At 43.4% G+C, this 18353-nt stretch overlaps 1 long non-coding RNA gene across 1 annotated transcript in view; it reads right to left on the reverse strand.

Moving 5' to 3' along the window:
* The window catches only part of LOC106506899, a 49180-nt gene continuing 36380 nt past the window's right edge, over window positions 5554-18353 (reverse strand). Inside the window, exon 4 of the long non-coding RNA XR_002340539.1 lies at window positions 5554-7126. This is a non-coding gene — a long non-coding RNA (uncharacterized LOC106506899). The remainder of the gene's footprint in view (window positions 7127-18353) is intronic.

Genomic DNA, 18353 nt, shown 5'->3' on the forward strand with positions numbered 1-18353 from the left:
AATATTCACTCAAATACCAAGGGTGGCCTTGCCATCAGTGTCATGATGTTCCAAAATCGTGAACAACCTGGTAAGGTTTCAAGCTAAACAAAATGCATTCTTCTCTTGATTGACATGGCAACTGCAGTCCTGAAAACAAACGAACAAAAACTATGTTTCTTAAAACCACCCCCACAACATCTCGTGTTTATATGTAAGATGGACTTATTTCTTAGGCACTAACTAGAAGCAGATTTTTTGTCTATATACATGTCCAGAGGACATTAAAAAAAAAAAAATCTATCAAGAAACGGGGATATGGCCTCATTGCACAAGGCTCTCTAGTGCATTGCAGGAGGCCTGTCAGCTCACATCTGGCCCACTAAGTGCTAAGAGTGCCCCCTCCCCATCATAGTGACAACCCCAAATGTCCACACCAACATCCCAACTGTCTCACCTCCCCCCATCTAGACTGTGGAAGCACCTCCAGAGGAACTCAAGCAAGAAAGAGTTAAGAAAGCCTGCTTCTTAGAGCGAGGCCATCAGTTTAGAGAGGAAGGCTGTGAGGCTGTTTTTCATCAAGCCCTACTATTCTATTTAATTGTTATCACATGTAGGTTAGGTATTATAAAGATATATCCTTAAGTACACCATCTTTTATGTGTTCGTTGAGTGTTTAATTCTATGCCTTCTGGGCTCCTGAGACCTTATTTTCAGACATACCCCATGTGTAAAATAGGTGTAATCATAGCCCTACCTCATAGAGTTGTGGGGATTAAAGGAGGTAATATTAGTAAGGCACTTATCACTGGGGGCTCAATAAATGGTAGCTATTGATGTGGATGTTGTTGCTGGTGATATCATCGTTATCTCTGCCTTTTACCCTGGTGAGGCACTGGAGTGGTGCTGAGGGGTCCTTGTGGCAGCGAGAAAGCAGTTTTCGGGTGAACACATTCCAAGATTTTGCAGTGCCAAAAGAGATGGAAGTGTATGGTCCAAAATTTTCTTTATTTTCTTTTACGCAGGCGCAGAGCCCTCTCTTGGCTCTACATCCGTGGGTGGAGGGAGGTTATTGATTTCCATTCTTCTATTGTGTTTTAGTTAGAGGTCCATTTACTAATGAGTGAGGGATGGGGGTCAGGTGGCCTTGCGTAGTAAGCAAATACAATGTAGCCCAATGTAGTAAGAAGCAATGGGAAAGAAATCAAAAAAACAAAAAAACAAAAACAAAAACAAAACAAAACCCTTTGCTATGTAGTTGGACAGGTCATCATCTAATTAGAAAAAAAATGAACTTAAATGTACACCTTTTAAGACTACAAATCCCAAAGACTCAAGATCACTCAGAGTTTGAGTGTGACTCCAGATGGTTTTCTAAATGCCTCCACGTGATTCTCCATCCTGAGAGTAGGCAGGTTGAATGGAAGAAGGGCAGATGGAAAGTACAACGAAAAGCATAGAGCTCAATACAAGGCAGGGGCCTTGGGGGTGGGGCTGGGGGAACTTTTGTAGCCCACAAGCAAGAGCCGCCTGGATCTTGGAGAGGAAGCTGAGATAAAGATTAAAGCACTCCCAAGATGTTCAACTTTGCCTTCTCCTCCTACATTTTACTACATTCAACTTTGGGATGGAAGAATAGATGGGATTTTTGCCTGCCAGATGTTGAAGGGGCTAATCACCCCTTGGGTGGGAAAAAATAGTCTTTTTGACTCTTTGTTGGCTCTTCTGGTCACCTGCAGGTGACCGATGGAGGTGTCCCAGCTTTCTCTCTGCCTGGGACCTCTCCTATGGTCCTCTTCCTGAGCACCTGGGGTGAGGGCCCAAGAGTGCCTCTGGCACGTTTCTGGTTATTTATGACATCCTGACATTTCCTCACATTTCCTTTGATCAGGAAACAGGGTCTTGGAGCTATTAGGTTGTATGTCCCAGGTCACACACTGATTACATGGCAAATCTGTCCCCTCCACCTTGTTACCATCCATAGAACATGTTCCTAGATTGTCAGATTGCTGGTCTGGGCTACAGGGAACAAGTGCAAGGCCTCAGCAGAGGTCCATTCTGAGGCCTTCTTTCAGAATCAGTCTCAAGTTCAGCTGTGGCTTAGAGAACAGGGAAAATGGGTACATCCTTCCCTATGTCTTAAAGACTCGCAGCTCAAAGGGAGGAGGATTTAGGTAAAATAGATATGAGCAGCATACCAGGGGGCCCTGGATTTCAAAGCTGGCTAGAAGCAGATTCTGCCTTTAAAACCCAGGTCACTTTCTGCCGTATTTTTGCAAGGCAGAGCCACTGACAAGTGGTTTTCCTTTAGTTTGTACTTAACATTTCAATCCATAAGCCTGGGTTATGTCGACCTCTGATGCTTGGGTCTTTTGCAGGACTCTCTGTTTTGACACTGTGGTTGAGTTACCCACAGAGATGAGTCTAGATTAGAGTTCACAGGGGAGCATCAGGGATTCACAGTGAACACCAAAGAAGAGCTAATCTCAGAGTGTGTCCTTGCTTTTGCAGACAAAATTTAAAATGCAACCATATAGAGAGCTCAAAATTATTTAATTAACCTGTCGTTTTCATTAGCTGATAGTGATTTCTCTTAACCAGCCCACACTTCCCACTTGCCTGGTAACAATGTTTTGGGGAGCCTCCTGGAAAACATAATGTTGCTTTGGGCTAGAATTTTCCTTTCTCCTCCTGGCTGATTCACATAAACGTGTCATAGAATATCTGAGTTAAAGGGACCTTTATAACTCAGTCTAGTCATCCACATGCCTGAGTCCCTTGTGTCCTGTCTGTAGCTGTCAGCCACGCAGGTATATTTGAATACTTCTCAGGGCAGGAAGCTCACTACTGTTATTTCTCAACAAATGTGATTGTTAAAAACGTTTTTCATTCCAAGCTACCATGTCCAACCTCCATCACCTATCCCTGAGGAAGGTTCCGTTTATTCCAAGCTGGGTCTAGCTCCTTTGACTGTTCTTCATGATGAAAGTTTAAAAAAATCTCTCATGCTCTAATTTTGCAAAATTCCTCTTCAAGTAGTGGGCTCTGGATAAGATGTAAATCTCTAGCTGCTTAAGAGGGAACTTTTCCCCTTACGTTGAAAATATGTTAAATAATATGTTATTTATTATTATTATTGAGGAAAAATACACACAACATAAAACTAACCATTTTCAAGTGGAGAATTCAGTAGCCTTTAATCACAATGTGGTGCAAATATTGTCATTTTCTAGTTCCAAAACATTTTCCCTAGCCCGAAGGGAAACTCAGCAGTCATTCCCCATTCCCCTAGGTAACCACTCATCTACTTTATGCCTCTAGGGATTCGCCTATTCTGGACATTTCAGGATAAATGAAATCATACAATAGGTGGCCTCTGTATCTTGGCTTATTTCACTTAGCATAAGGTTGTAGCATGTACCAGTACATCATTCCTTTTTAAAATAGCTGATTAATATTCCATTATATGGATAGAATGTCCACTGTATGAATAGAATATCCAAAAATATCCATTGTCTGGACAGACCGCAATCTGTTTATCCATTCATCCACCAGTCATTTGAGTTGTTTCCACATTTTGGCTACTGTGAATAACATTGCTATAAACATTGGTGTACAAGTATCTATTCTAGTCTTTGCTTTAAATCCTTTTGGGTATGTATCCTGAGTCAAAGTGCTGTGTCCTGTAGTAATTCAATGTTTAACTTCTTGAGGAACCACCATAGTCTCTTTCACAACATTAGTGTCTGAGGGTTCCAATTTCTCTGCATCCTTGCCAATACTTATTTTCCATTAAATTTTTTTAAAAAACTGTCCTAGTGGGAATGAAGTGGTATTCCAAGGAATCTATTTTTTGAGACTTCCTTAACATGGCCTCTTAGGCCCTGGTGAGGCCTACCCTCATCTCCCACTGCATGCCCTTACTCTCCATGCTCCAGTCTCACTATTCTCACAGGCCTCGGGGCCTTTGCACATGCTGTTCCCACTGTCTCTTTGCCTGGCTAGAGACCACTCAGCATTTGGCTCAAAACCTGGGCATCATTTCCTCAAGGAAACCAACCCTCTGTGACCTCCCTACTCAGTCAAATGCCCAACTGACAGTCTTAGGGCACCCAATCCACCTCCCCTTCCTAAGGACCTACCAGAGTTGAAATTTACTTCAGATGATGTGAACATATTTTTCTCCTCTGTAGGGCCATGACTATAGTGGGAGTAAATTAAATATGATGATTAATGAATGAAAACCTTTTTTTGAGGCAGCTTGTGAGACTTTGAACTTGTAGCTAATTAAAATCTGAAAGTCTTTGGAACATAAGGTTTTCAGATTCATGTCCCATCTTCTCCTTCCCAAGACTCTGTTTCTACAGTAAGTCTGCTGTCTCTCCTGCATCATCAATATCTCCCTTCTACTTGGATCATTCCCATTTGTTCATACACGTGTTCTAGCCACTGCCTTATTTTCTTGCTTCCCTTTTAAGCAAAACCTCTTGGGAGAGCCGTCCACACTTGCCTGTACTTCCTCACTTCTCACCATCTGAAGCCTGCTCTGATAAGCTTTGTGTCCCCATCATCCTGCTGAAACTGTTCTTGTCAAGGACACAAAATCATTGCCATGGGGCAAGATGGGACTCTTGCAGTGGAATGCATTCTTATTTCAGCTTCCATGAAGCCAGATGTTTCTGGTTTTCATTCTACTTCACTGGATACGACTTCTCTATCTCCTTTGTTACAACAAAATTATCTTGTCATAACTATGTCTATTTCTTTCTATTTTTTATTTATTTATTTATTTTTTGCTTTTTTTAGGGCCATACCCATGGCATATGGAAGTTCCCAGGCTAGGGGTCAAATCGGAGCTGGAGCTGCAGGCCTACACCATAGCCACAGCAGTGTGGGATCCGAGCCATGTCTGCAACCTACACCACAGCTCACAGCAATGCCAGATCCTTAACCCACTGAGCAGGGCCAGGAATTGAACCCATGTCCTCATGGATACTAGTTGGATTATTTCTGCTGTGCCACAACGGGAACTGCTATGTTTCTCTTTTTTTTTTTTATTTTTTCTTTTCTTTTTTTTTTTTTGCTTTTCAGGGCCACACCCACAGCATATGGAGGTTCCCAGGATAGGGGTTGAATTGGAGCTGTAGCTGCCGGCCTACACCACAGCTCATGGCAACGCCAGATCCTTAAACCACTGAGCAAGGGCAGGGATCAAACCCGCAACCTCAACGCTGCCAGTCGGGTTCATTAACTGCTGAGCCATGACAAGAACTCCCTATGTTTATTTCTTATTTCAGTTTCACTCTATAGATGTTCCAAGTGGCCAGGAATGTTGTTAGTCTTGATCACTGCTTAACCTCCATGCAAAGAAAGTATCAGATGTTCAAGTTTTTTTGTTTTTTTTTGTTTTGGCCACACCCGTGGCATATGAAAGGCCCTAGGCCAGGGATCAATTCTGAACCACAGCTGCCACCCAAGCCACTGCAGAGACAGTGCTGGATCCTTAACCTGCTGCACCATAGTGGGAACTACAGATGCTCAGGTTTTTATTAAATGAATATTTCCTGCATTTGAATCTATATAATTTTCATCCTGAGGATCTTTAAAATTATTGTTTGTATAAAACATATGACATCTTATATGTATCATCCTAAGTTTTGATTCTTCTACCTAATATATTAGCTATCCCAACTAGGTTTGATGAACACTATCAATTTTTATTCATCTTAGGGAAAAAAATATTGATTCTGACACTCTTTCTTCCTTCAGGTTGACCTCAACTCATTGATCAGCATTGTCTGAGAGTGACTGTTTTCAGCCAGCTGGGTAATCCTTGATTGTGTTGATACCCAGCACACATTTCAGTATGTTGTCCACAAGGAAACAACAACTTCTGTTGTGGAAAAAGGCCAGCATCTGTTTAGCACACACAAAGTTCTAGGTTGATTCAGCTGCTCAGCTGGGGCAGGCACCTGTCAACAGGGTGATTTCCAAAATGTAATGTGAACGAGGCCCATTTAAATCCCAGAAAGAGAAGCAGATGTAGCAATTATGCAACCCCTGCATATTTCAATGCCCAGAAACTGCCTCATGGGGAAGGAACAAGTTCTTGTGCCATATTGAAATCAAGGTCAAGGAACACCTGGCAGTGCAACCATTTCTGCTGCTCTCACGAGCCCATACGGTTTCAGGACTCTCCTTCTCTCCTCTCCTGTAAACAGCTATCTCTCTGCTTCAGCTCTTCCTGAAATCCACATAAGGTATGGGATCTGGCCCTGTTCACCTATCTAGAAACTTCATCCAGGAAAGCAATGAAGTTGGATGTGGCGGGGGGAAGGGGAGGGGTAACTCTTGAGCTTTAATATATGCTGGTTCCCTATGATCATATCGTTCTTTTAAAAATGCTTGGACATCCTAATTGTAACTCTCCATTTGTAGGTGCACTCTATATGTCATTGAATATTCCACCACTGGGTTCATGAAATAGAGGTAGGCAAGGTCAGCATTATCAAAATTTTGCAGAAGAGATCATTGAGACTGGGACTGGTATAGCATTCGTGGATGGTTACAACTAGAACTTGTTGACTAGAGCCCACAATGACTCCTTGTCAATTTCCCATCCCACCTACCAAGGTCAGCTTCCAGGTACAAGTGTGATGCAGTGACTAGGTGACCTGGTGTTTTCTTTTGAGCAAGTGACCTGACTTCTTTGAACCTGTTTCATACTTGAGATGCAGACAGGAATACTACTGGGCCAAGCTACCTTGTGGAATTCTGACAAGGCTAATAAGAGAGTATTTGAAAACACATGGTTTAAGATAAAGCTCTGCCTCACTCTAGGCTTACTATTTTTCTTATTATTGCTATGATTGGTCAAACCTCTCTCTCTCCCTCTCTCTCTTTCCCTTTATTCAAGATGGAGACTCTTGTCTCCTGGTGCATCTTCACTGACCCAAAGGGTCTGTGATCATATCTACAGAGCCCTGAAGAGTCCACTGATGTATCTGACAGGCTTGAAATCAGGACTCAGGCTAGATGACTAGCAGGTGTTCATTCCCAGCTCACCTGGAGATGTCCTAAGGACCAGCTAGGCTCTTCTCCCTCTTCTCCTGTGTCCTTAGTCCTTCACTGATGTCACTGATGTTTGCTGAAAGAATGAAAAGACATAGAGAGCAGCCAGATCCGGGATCAAACCTCGCCTTGGGCCTTTATTAGCTGAGCCTCAGTTTCTCAATCTGCAAACTGAAGACAACTGATTCCTTTCAGGGTTGGGAGGCAGAGTTCAGCAATAGCGTCTCACTATTTCTCTCTTTTCTACATTCAACTTACTCTCAGTTTCCTTTTTAAAATGGTATCTGCTTTACATGTGGTTCTTTCTTTTCAATTTTTGCTCCGTGTCAAAGGCAGAAGCAAACGAAGAGGCAGATCTCTGCCATCAGACCTGCCCAAATTCAGACTTCTCTCCAGTCTTTGTCTTTTCTTTCTCTAGTCATCAGTTGAAAAATATCCTTTGTGCTGTGTAGGTCACAAATAAAAGCATAGCACATACAAGGCTAAAATATTAGCAAATCATTCCACCTACATAATGTCCTTTTTTTAAACAAGGCAATCAAAAACCTTAATTCGAATTCTAAAAACCATTACATTTCTTTTGATTTCTTAAAGTGCAATTGAATTTGAGATAAAGAAACAAAATCCTTTAAGAGAATTACACCGAAGTCACTCTCTAGCTCCGAACAGGTCATATTTGGGGAGCAATTTCCCAATACGTAAAATGAATAATGATGGCTTTAGAATAATCATAATTACATCCTCAAAAGGGAATTTTATCTCAGTTAATTTTTTTCTTTGTATAGTCAAATGACTGATTCTGAGGCAATTATAAAGCACGGCATTATTTTTCACCACTGAATAGCACGCCCATTACCTCTCACAATTCCCTGTGTTTGCCTGCCATGCTGGCAATTGAAAACAGTAGTTTTGTGATTTAAACTTATCAAGCAAAATGCCATTTAGGAGCCAATTTGCTAATCGACCTTTGAGTGTATGTCTTTATACCACAGCAAAGGGCCAAGAAAAAAATATGTAGGCGTGCGGCTGTGGAGGTACGATTAATCCTCTCTCTACATTTGCTTTCCACTTTCTTAAGGAGTCTTGTGTGGGTGGTGGGAGCAGATTGGGCGTCTTAAAAAGCCAGGATCCTTTTTCTCTTCATAGCAGCTGTGCACAGGGTTTCTTTGCCTCCCTTGGGTCTGTCTTCAGGGCTAAGCCCTTGGAGGTGCGTCTTCCCACCTCTTCCTGATGCCTGTTGCATTGTCTCATCTTTCAGCTGGCCTACTGCAGCCTGGCTCCCTCCTTGCAAAGGTTAAATGTTACATCCTATAATGAAGAGCAAGCAGTGACAGGGTGCCAGTGGATGGCACTTTGTCCCAGCAAAATACACACGGCTGAGAGGTGTGACCCAGTGATTCAGCTAAGAGCATGGGTTTGAAGTCAAGTAGACCTGGGTTCACATTCTGCTCCTGGTTTCAGAGACGCTATGGGGACGTCAAGTGAGCGACCTGATCTGCTTTACGCAGCCTTCCACCCCTATACAATGGAAGAGCAATCATGCCTCTATTGGAAGATTTATCATGAAGATACAATAAGTTAAAGCACTTAGTGTAGTGCAGAGCCTTGCTTTCAGTACGTGTTCCATAAATAGTGATATAGCAGGCAGAGTGGCCCTGCGTAGACGGGTATGGGTAAATCCTACCTTATCGTCCGTTCTTCTGCTTGGTGTCTTCAGAAGGTTTTGTTTCTTGGTGCGTTGTAGTTTATGTGTGTGGCCCAAGAACACCTTTCCACTGGACAGTGCTCTCCCACTTCCACTCTGTGTATGTGGAGGTTATGCAGAGATGGGTACAAGTGTGTATACATATATATGGACAACTTTCCCCTTTTTTTTAGCATCCAATGGTGTTTCTCTTGGTTATATCATTTCATTAACCTTGTATCATAAGAAACAGGGATTTATTTCTGGAGTGGAGTTCTAAAGCCAGTATTCATTTCAGTTTTCTTTTGGAGAGCTGTGTCTCTCTTCCAAGTCAAACCATCCAGGAGCCCATGGTTGCCCACAGAGGAGGCAGGGAGTGTGTACGTCCTTGCCTATAGAAAGGGGCATGTGAGGTGGGGGACGAGCACCCTGGTGCAGCCTGGTTGCTTTGACAGAAGCCACCAACTGCTCTCCCACGCCCACCCTGTCCTTGGCTCGGACCACACGGCAGTTGTCTGCTTTGCTGCTCCCACATCTTACTCATTATCACTGACTGTTCTCAATCTGTCTTTTTCTGATTTTCTTTTTCTTATTCCTCCACCTCCTCAAATTTTTTTTTTTTTTTTTTGCTTCCATTTCCTCCTCCAATTCCCACCAGCCCCAGGCTGAAGGCATGCTTCGCTTGGCAGGTTTCCCCAACTCCTGCCATGCTCCCTCCATGTTGACCAGGACTACACAGCAGAGAGAGCTGGGGGGCCCTCTCAGGCCATTCCCTGGGATGGAGCCTGAGATAACGTTGCCACGGGTGATTTTTGTGGTGGTTGTTTTTTAGACTTTTAGGGACAGACCTGCAGCATATGGAAGTTCCCAGGCTAGGGGTCAAATCGGAGTTACAGCTGCTGGCCTACACCATAGCCACAGCAACTTGGGATCCGAGCCACATCTGCAACCTACGCCACAGCTTAAGGCAAAGCCAGATCCTTAACCCACTGAATGAGGCCAGGGATCAATCCCACGTCCTCAAGGATACTCGTTGGATTCATTACCACTGAGCCACAATAGGAACTCCACCATGGGTGGACTTGTGCCAGCCCTTTCTGCTTTTCTGGAGGATGAGTCCAAGTGATGGTGTTTGTCCAGTGGTCACTAGAAGGGGTTGTCTGCACTCTGTGAATATCCTGTCTGGGTTGCCAGGGGGCAAAGCCCTGGTGGCTTTGGTCCTATGTGAGGATCATTCAGGTTAACTGATTGAAAAGGACAGTAGGTGACCCTCTGTGTGATGAAATGATGAACTGGTAGGTGTGAGGGGGCCACAATGTCTCCCTTCGCCAACGGCCTGCCAGACAGGAAGGATTTCCCACTCTTGGGTCCACTCAAGGCAAGTCTGCGTGCCTGAGTGTGACTGGCAGCCACTTCGTACAATCAGCTGGGGATGCTTGTGAAAAGGTTGGTTTATAACCTTCTGAATCAGGTTATCTGCCTGGGAATATGGATTTTTAACAAGTTTCTTGAGCCACTGCTACTCAGAGAGTGGACCTGGAACCAGTAGCATTGGCCTCTTGGGCATGCTTGTTAGAAATGCAGAATCAGAGCCTCATTCTGGACCTTCTGAATCACACACTTTGGAAGTAGGGCTGGGAGCTTTGAGCGATTCTGCTGCTTGCTAATGCTGGACTAAGAGAGACAGTGTTAGCTTCCTCTTGCTGCTGTAACAAATCGCCACAAGTTTAGTGGCTTAAAACAACACAAATTCATTCTCTTACAGTTGTGGAGCTTAGGAGTCTAAAATCAGTTTGACTGAGATAAAGTCAGGGAGTCAGCAAGGCTGTGTTGCCTCCAGAAGCTCTTGGAGCGGATCCATTTCCTTGTCCATTTCAGTGTCTCTGTGGCTGCCTGTCAATTTCTTGTTGGCTTTGGCCTCCATCCTCCATCTTCAAAGTGTATTACTCCGATCTCTACTTCTGATGTCACATCAGTTGTCTCCCAACTTTTATAAGGACGCTTGTGATTATACTGAGCCCACCAGGATAACCCATGATAATTTCTTATTTCAAGATCTTTAATTCCATCATAACTGCAAGGTCCTTTTTGCCATATAAGGTAACAGTCATAGCCTCCAAGGAGTAGGACGTGGACAAGTTTGCGGGAGGGCGTTATTCAGCCTGCCACATGCAGTGTCTAACAAGGTCCTTGTCAATATGTAATTGTCACCTGCAAGCCAGTGGACCAGTGTTTATGGTCCTATTATGCTTATGCATCCTATTAACCCATGCAGCTCCAAAGGTGAGTGAGGGGCCTCCCTGAGGGTCCCGTTGAATGAGCACTTCACTGTTCTTAGGCGCTTCACCTGGATTGACCTGTTGATTCCTCAGGCAATTCTGTGAGCAGTAGGGTTGTTAGATCATTGCTATTGTGCAGTCAGATGAGGAGACCAGGGCGCTGAGTACATGAGGAACTTGCCCGCACTCACACAGCTGACAAGAGAGGAGAGCCGGGCAAGGCAGCCATTCTGACTGTAAAGCCACACAGAAGATGGCTTTGCTGTGGTTCAGCAATGGATCCTTTCTGGTCCAATTAGTGCTTCTCACATTGTAATGGACATCAGAATCACCTGGAAGGCTTGTTAAAACATAGGCCCCGATTCAGCCAGTCTGGGGTGGGGCCCAGGAATCTGTATTCTCACAAGCTTGGGGTGATGGGATGACGTTGCCGGTCTGGAGTCTAATGCTGCTGGTGCCAGGATCACATGGCCCTGGTGGAAAATGTATGTCTCACGGGATCTAGCCCAAGGGCTGAGTGAGGGAGCTGGGGTAGTTATCCACCAGCTACTCAGTCACTGGTATGGGGCTGCTCTGGGGGAGTGATAGTTCCGCAGATACAGACAGAGTCATCTTTTCTTGGCTTTGGAGAAAGGCCTCAGGCAAAGAGCTGTGGATAGTGGCCATAGGAAATTGGCCAGTGGACGGTGAAAAGGTCAGACCCCAGGGATATGGGGGGCCAAGAGCACCTGCTAGAGTGAGTCATTCCTCCTGAGGCTTCCTTTTGTTACTTACCAAATGAGGGGGTGAGAGGGTGCAGAGCTGCGTGTGTGTGTGTGTGAAAGAGAATTCTTAAAATACACCCCCCCCCCGCCACAAGATTCCACATTCCCTAGTCCCAGGAAGCTGTGAGTGTGATGAGCTGTCACTCTCAGGGTTGTGTGATGCTATGTGGCCCAGCTGACCTGGAAAAGGGACATTACCTGGGTAGTCTTCTCTAACATAAACCCTTCAAAGCAGAGATTTCTCCGGCTGGTGGGAGAAGAGGAAGGCAGAAGAAGGCAGAGACATTGGAGTCCTGAGAAGGACTCGCTTTGCCATTGGTGGAGGCTGGTTGAGAATAAATGTGGGCCACCTTACAGAACTGAGAGGGAGCTCCCAGCTGACAGCCAATGCAGAATGGGCATCTCAGTCCAACAACCACAAAGAACTGAATTCAGCCAACAACTTCAATGAATGAACTTGCAAGCATGTTCTTCCCCAGAGCCTTCAGCAAGGAAGACAGGCCTGCTAACATTTTGATTTCAGCCTGTGAGACCCAAGGCAGAGAATTCCGCTATGCCATGCCTGCACTCCTGACCTACAGAAACTATGAGAAACAAATCTACATTATTTTAAGCCACTAAGTCTGTGGTCATTAGTTATATGGAAAAACTGACACCATGTGCTTACATGAATCAACAAAACACTACTCTCAGGTTGATAGCTTTGACTATGACTAAGCCTAGGTGTCATTCAAGCTATTAACAGAAAGAAAAAAAAATAAACTCAACAAGAGGCAAGTAGCTATGGGCTGTGACTAGACCACCCTGTGAGCCTGAGTAATGCCCGCAGCCCCCAAAGATGTCCCCGTCCTCATTCCCAGAGCCTCTAACCATGCTGATGGGACGGTCAGGCAGACAAAGGAGATATAAGGACAGAAGCAGAGGTTGGAAGGCTGCTCTCTGACAAGAGAGGAAGGATGCTTCCCCACCCGAAGCCTCTAGAAGGAACACAGCACCTTCATTTTAGACTTCTGACCTCCAAACTGTAAGATAATAAACTGGTGCTGTTTTAAGGCACTACATTTATGGAAGCATGCAAGGGTAGTGATAGGTAATGCATACAACACATATGCAAACAGTGTGGCAATTCCACAAGCAGCACACAATGTCCACAAGCAACCCGAGGGGTGCTAAGGAAAAAAGTTTCTCCACATTTGAGTTTAGGAGATGGCCCAGAAAAGGTTCAGGTGAGTTATCACCTGACGAAAGCCCTGAGGAGAGAGCTTGCAAGTATTGTACATTCCACAGAAAAGGGCTTCTGACTCTCGATTGCATTATTCTGTGGAAACCAACAGCTGAGAGGCAATTTACAGAAAGGGAAATCATGCTCTGGTTTCAGGGATATGTGAACTGAACTCAGGTCACTTAACAGGGACAAAAAAAAAAGGCCTTTTGGTTCACTCTTAAGTATTCTCGCCAATTTTTTTTTTTAATTTAAATGTGGTGTATAATGATATGGAAAACCAACATATTCTCCAGCCTATGTACTTGAATAAAGGCATATTCTTTGGGCGGAGGGGGAAGCTTAGGAGGAAGTTTGGCTGTCCGGGGTGCTTTACTCATTTACAGGGAGCTCTTCCTGACCTTGACAATCTTTTTTTTTTTTTTTTTTTTTTTTTTTTTTTTTTTTTTTTTGTGCTTTTTAGGGCCACACCTGCAGCATATGGAAGTTCCCGGGCTAGGGGTCGAATCAGAGCTGCAGCCACAGCATCTTCAGATCTGAGCTGGGTCTGAGACCCACACCGCAGGTCACGGCAATGCCAGATCCTTAATCCACTGAGCAAAGCCAGGGATAGAACCTACATCCTCATGGATACTAGTCATATTCGTTACTGCTGAACCACAATAGGGACTCTTGGTTTTGGTTTTTAGACACTCTCTCTCAAGAAATTCTTAGGCACTTTGCCACTCAGAGTGTGGTGCATGGACCAGCAACACCAGCATCACGTGGGAGTTCGTTAGAGATACAAAGTCTCAGACCCATCCCAGACCTGCTGTCAGGATTGTATGTGATTTGCATGCAACAGAAAATACAGGCATACAGGCAGGAAGTAGTTCATAGTTATAATTCTTTTCTATGAGGAAAAACCACCATTTTAATTCTTAAAATGATTTTAAATGTTAAAGTATTTTATCTTAAAAGTAATAAAAGCTCATTATGGAAAAATGGGGAAAAAGATCACCTGCCCTCCCAAAGCCCTAATGTCACTGCTATTTTTATCTGTGTACACTTCCTCACACCTACACTGGATTTCCACATCACACTCTTCGTTTTTTAAAAAGCTTTAGCACTGAACATAGTCTCAAAACCCACAATTTTACCATCATTACTTCAATGGTTTTATGAAAATGGAATGATTAATTTCGCCGTTCCCCAAACTGAGGCAATTTTTCACTAATCTAAGGAATATTGTGATGAATGTCTTTGTGGTCATATACGTTTTGTCTAAATTGAAGACTATTTCTTTAGAATGATTTCCAAAAGTGGAATTACTGGTGGCTTGGTAATAAACACTCAGAAAGGCACGTTTTAAGAAATCAGTGGTCCATGGTTTGAGTGAATGAGGGTGTGTGTGTGTTAACTGGGACTTTGTTTGGGGAGCCCAGAAATCTAATCTTTTTCATCTAGATTCTACAACAGACTGATAGTGTCTCACCTCTCTCTTGAAAAGCTCAGCCTTGGTTCAGCTTGTGAAAATGAGTCTGTCTCTGGGAGATGCCCAATGACACAGCTGGGAGGGACCACTCGCTCCCAACCTGGGCTTCTTGTCTTCTAAGACAGTATTCTCAGTTGTCAGTATCATTCCACAACAAAGTGAGTTACAACCTATGTTCACCCCGTTGATTATCTATAGGACTAGTTCGTGGAACTAGATGGGCACCGATTTTAAATGTTTTGATGGATCACATTTGATTTTGTCCCTTCATTTTTCACACCTGTCAGAAAGCAAAAGTGGGACAAACGTTTTAGGGGTTTTTTTCTGCCTCTGCTTTTTAATTTTTCTTTTCTCTTTTTTTGCTAGCCGGACACATACAGAGTCCCCAGGCCGGGAATCAGATCTGAGCAGCAGTTGCGACCTATGCACAGCTGCTGCAACACCATATCCTTTAACCCACTGTGCCTGGCCGGGGACCAAACCTGCGTCCTAGCACTGCAGAGATGCCACCAATCCTACTGTGCTACAGTGGGAACTCCCCCTTTTTTTAAAAGTTTAAAGTTTCAGGGGTTTTAACTAGTAATCATCACCACTAAATTAACATTTTTATAACATTTTTATCATGTCTAAAAAAATCTCTAGACCAAAGAGCAGTCACTTCCAATTGACCCTCAAGGTTCTCAACCCTCACCCCCTAGACAGTCATTAATGTATTTTTTGTCTCTAGAGATTTGCATATTCTGGATATTTCATATGCACTGACTCATCCAATATGTGACCTTTTGTGATTGGCTTCTTTCAGCATAAGGTTTTCAAGGTTCATCCACATTGTAGCATGTGTCAATATTTCCTTTTTTATGGCTGAATAATGTTTCATTGTATAGAGAGGCCACATTTTATTTATCTATTCATCTGTTGATGGACATTTGGGTTGTTTCCAGTTTGGGGCTATTATGAGCAATGTTGATAGGAACATGCATGTACAAGTTTCTGTGTAGACGTATGTTGACATTTCTCTTGCGTAATCCCTAGAAGTAGAATTGCTGGGTCATATGATAGCTTTTGTTTAACTTTTTGAGGAACTGCCAGGCTCTTTTCCAAAGTGGCTGTACAATTTTCCATTCCTACCAGCATTGTATGAGGGTTCTGTTTTCTCTCCATCTTCAACAACACTTGTTAATGTCTATCTTTTATATTACAGCTACCTTAGTAGGTGTGAAGTGGTATCTGATTGTGCTTTTGCTATGCATTTCTCTCACGGTTCATGCTGTTGACCATCTCTCAGTATCTATTGGCCATTTGTCTCTCTCTTTGAGGAAATATCTATCCAAATCTTTTGCCCATTTTTCCTAGCTGGGCTATCTGTCTTCTTATTACTGAGTTATAAGAGGCTTTTAAAAAAACTCTATCTTGGATTCAAGTCTCTTATCAAATAAATTATTTGCAAATATCTCACCTTATTTCTGTGGGTTGTCTTCACTGGTATACCTTTTTTAGTCTATACATAAAAGCAGCTGCACTTACATTTGCTTTTGGTCTTATTTCAACCATAAATTTCCGGTGTGTGTGTGTTAAATCCAGGCATTAAGCAACATTTTTCAATGGAGTCCGAGAGCAGAAGCAGACCATTTGTTCACCTGATTCTGAGGGCCTGATTCTTACAGTAAGTGAAATGGAACCAACACCACAAATCAGAGTTTACTTTCTCTCTCCTGTGCCCTCTTAGCCTTCCTACCTAAACATAGATCTCCAGAGATGGAGGAATGGAAGAAAGAAGTAATAAATCATCCACATTTTGGCAAGATCGTCTTGCAAACAACAATGTAATACCCCAAATGGGAGGATGAGTTCGTTAATTGAGCCAGGTGAAATCCACTGCAGAATCAAGGCTTAATGGAAAAAAAGAATAATAAGATCTGTCAGGAAATTAGCCCCCCACGGACAGGAAATAGGAATATTCCATGTTTTCAACAAATAGTCCTTCCTGAAGAAACATGCCAATTCTTTCACTAAAGACACATCTATGCATGTTGATTAAAAATGAGAGCTGAGCATCTGAAGAAAAGTAGGGATGCTGCCCACCAAAGGCCCCTGCCACATAATGAAGCAGTGTTAGGAGAAAGATGGATCTAGAAGGTTCTTCCCCTTCTTTGCTGTCTGCACACATCCATGCCACCCAGGCTCAAGTTTGATCAACCCCACCTCTCTCCTGTATCTTCCCCAGACCTCCATCAGCCCACACAGTTTGCCTCAGTCTCCCATCCCCAGAATATCCTGGTCTTCCATACAACTCAGTACTTAACTCTCTGCTCCCTCAGATTGTTTTCTCTGTTAACCCCTTGTCTCTCTATCTCCCTGCAAGTTCCTAAGGCCCGAGGCTGTTGTTTCTTCTATACAAAGAAGGGCATCTTTAAGTGTTTGTTGAAGTGAGTTACCTTATGGGTGATGCTGCTGGGTCAGCTCAAAGCATCTCCTACGGTTGTGCATTGCCACAGTTGGCAGGGCTGCTGGCAGAGGAGGGGAACAGCAGGCCTGGGGGCCGCTGCCTCTGTCGCCTCACTTCTTGGCTCTTCCTTTCTGCCTCTTCCTTTCCTGTGTCTCTGCTTTCCATTTGTGTCTTTTCTCTCTCTCTCTCTCTCTTTTTTTTTTCAAATCTTCTATCCTCCCCACTTAATGACAAGAAGAAAAATGACAGTCACAGAACTCAAAGAATAGCAAAAAGTAGGAAGGGCAGAATTAATTGTTTGGTTCTTTTTCATCTCTTACATTTGTCTTTTTTTTTTTTTTTCATTGTGTAACTTTTGGCCAAGTGAGGTTTGGGAAATTTTTATCTGCTTAGAACAGTAGATGGTAGATTTTTGTGCCTATGAATGCCTGGTGCACAATATTAGTATTATCGCAATTAACAATGTCTGCAAGTCTATATAGGTCTCTGTTTAATTTAGGCTGATTCAAATAGTCTGAAATCTCAGAACTAAATTCAGTATCAGAAGAAGGAAACCAATGCACTGCTCTGATAGTATTCCTAAACCTCATCAGGGCAGCGTTTCCTAAAACTACAGCCTCCCACCCTGCAAAAATGCTGGCTTATTTCTGGCAGACACTTAAAACCAAAATCCAACGCAAAAACAGAAATTGGGAGCTGAAAAGCTGGTGTGTTACCCGATCTAGAAATGAGTATGGATGTCAAGAAGCCCCACTGGCGATCTTGTGGTTCTGCCCTGGCACATGGGGCCTTGAGTAGGGCCGTGTGATATAATTAAAGGCTATGTTGTCTGTTGGGGGAACGGCACATTCCAAAAGTAGCAAGAATTGATGCTGTAAGAAAAGGTTCCATGAAATGTATCTATTTCATGGAATTACACCAAATGTACTGTGTGAGAATCAGCTGATTTTATGCGGGGCAAGAGGGGAAAAGAACATCATGGCCTTGAGAAATCCTCATTATCTTGCTTTCAGAACCTTCCAATGAAAATAGAAACAGGGCTTCCTTCCAGCAGAAGCCTTAGGATTAGGTTCTTCCAGTTTCAGAGACAGTGGAAACAGCATTTCCTTGGAACTTTTTTTTTTTTAGCATAAAATTCTTAACAAAGATAAAAGAAATAGTGGAGGGGGGGAGGGCCCAAGGCACTGAGATAAAAGGCATGGCACAATTTTTCTATTTGATGTTTTCTGAAAAGTATCATGATCTGACCGGATTTTTACTTCTTTCATCCTCATGATGGTTGAGGCCCTAATTGTAGCAATCAAAGTCGAGTGGACGACCAATGGAATCAGCTCCCAGGATAACACAGCTCTGGGAGAACTGCCGCTCTCAGAGCTTTCAAAGTAATATTCATCAGACTCAGGCAGACATGCCAGCTGTCAAGGAGATGATGGG

This window comes from Sus scrofa, chromosome X (assembly GCF_000003025.6).
Source record: "Sus scrofa isolate TJ Tabasco breed Duroc chromosome X, Sscrofa11.1, whole genome shotgun sequence".
NCBI lineage: Eukaryota > Metazoa > Chordata > Mammalia > Artiodactyla > Suidae > Sus > Sus scrofa.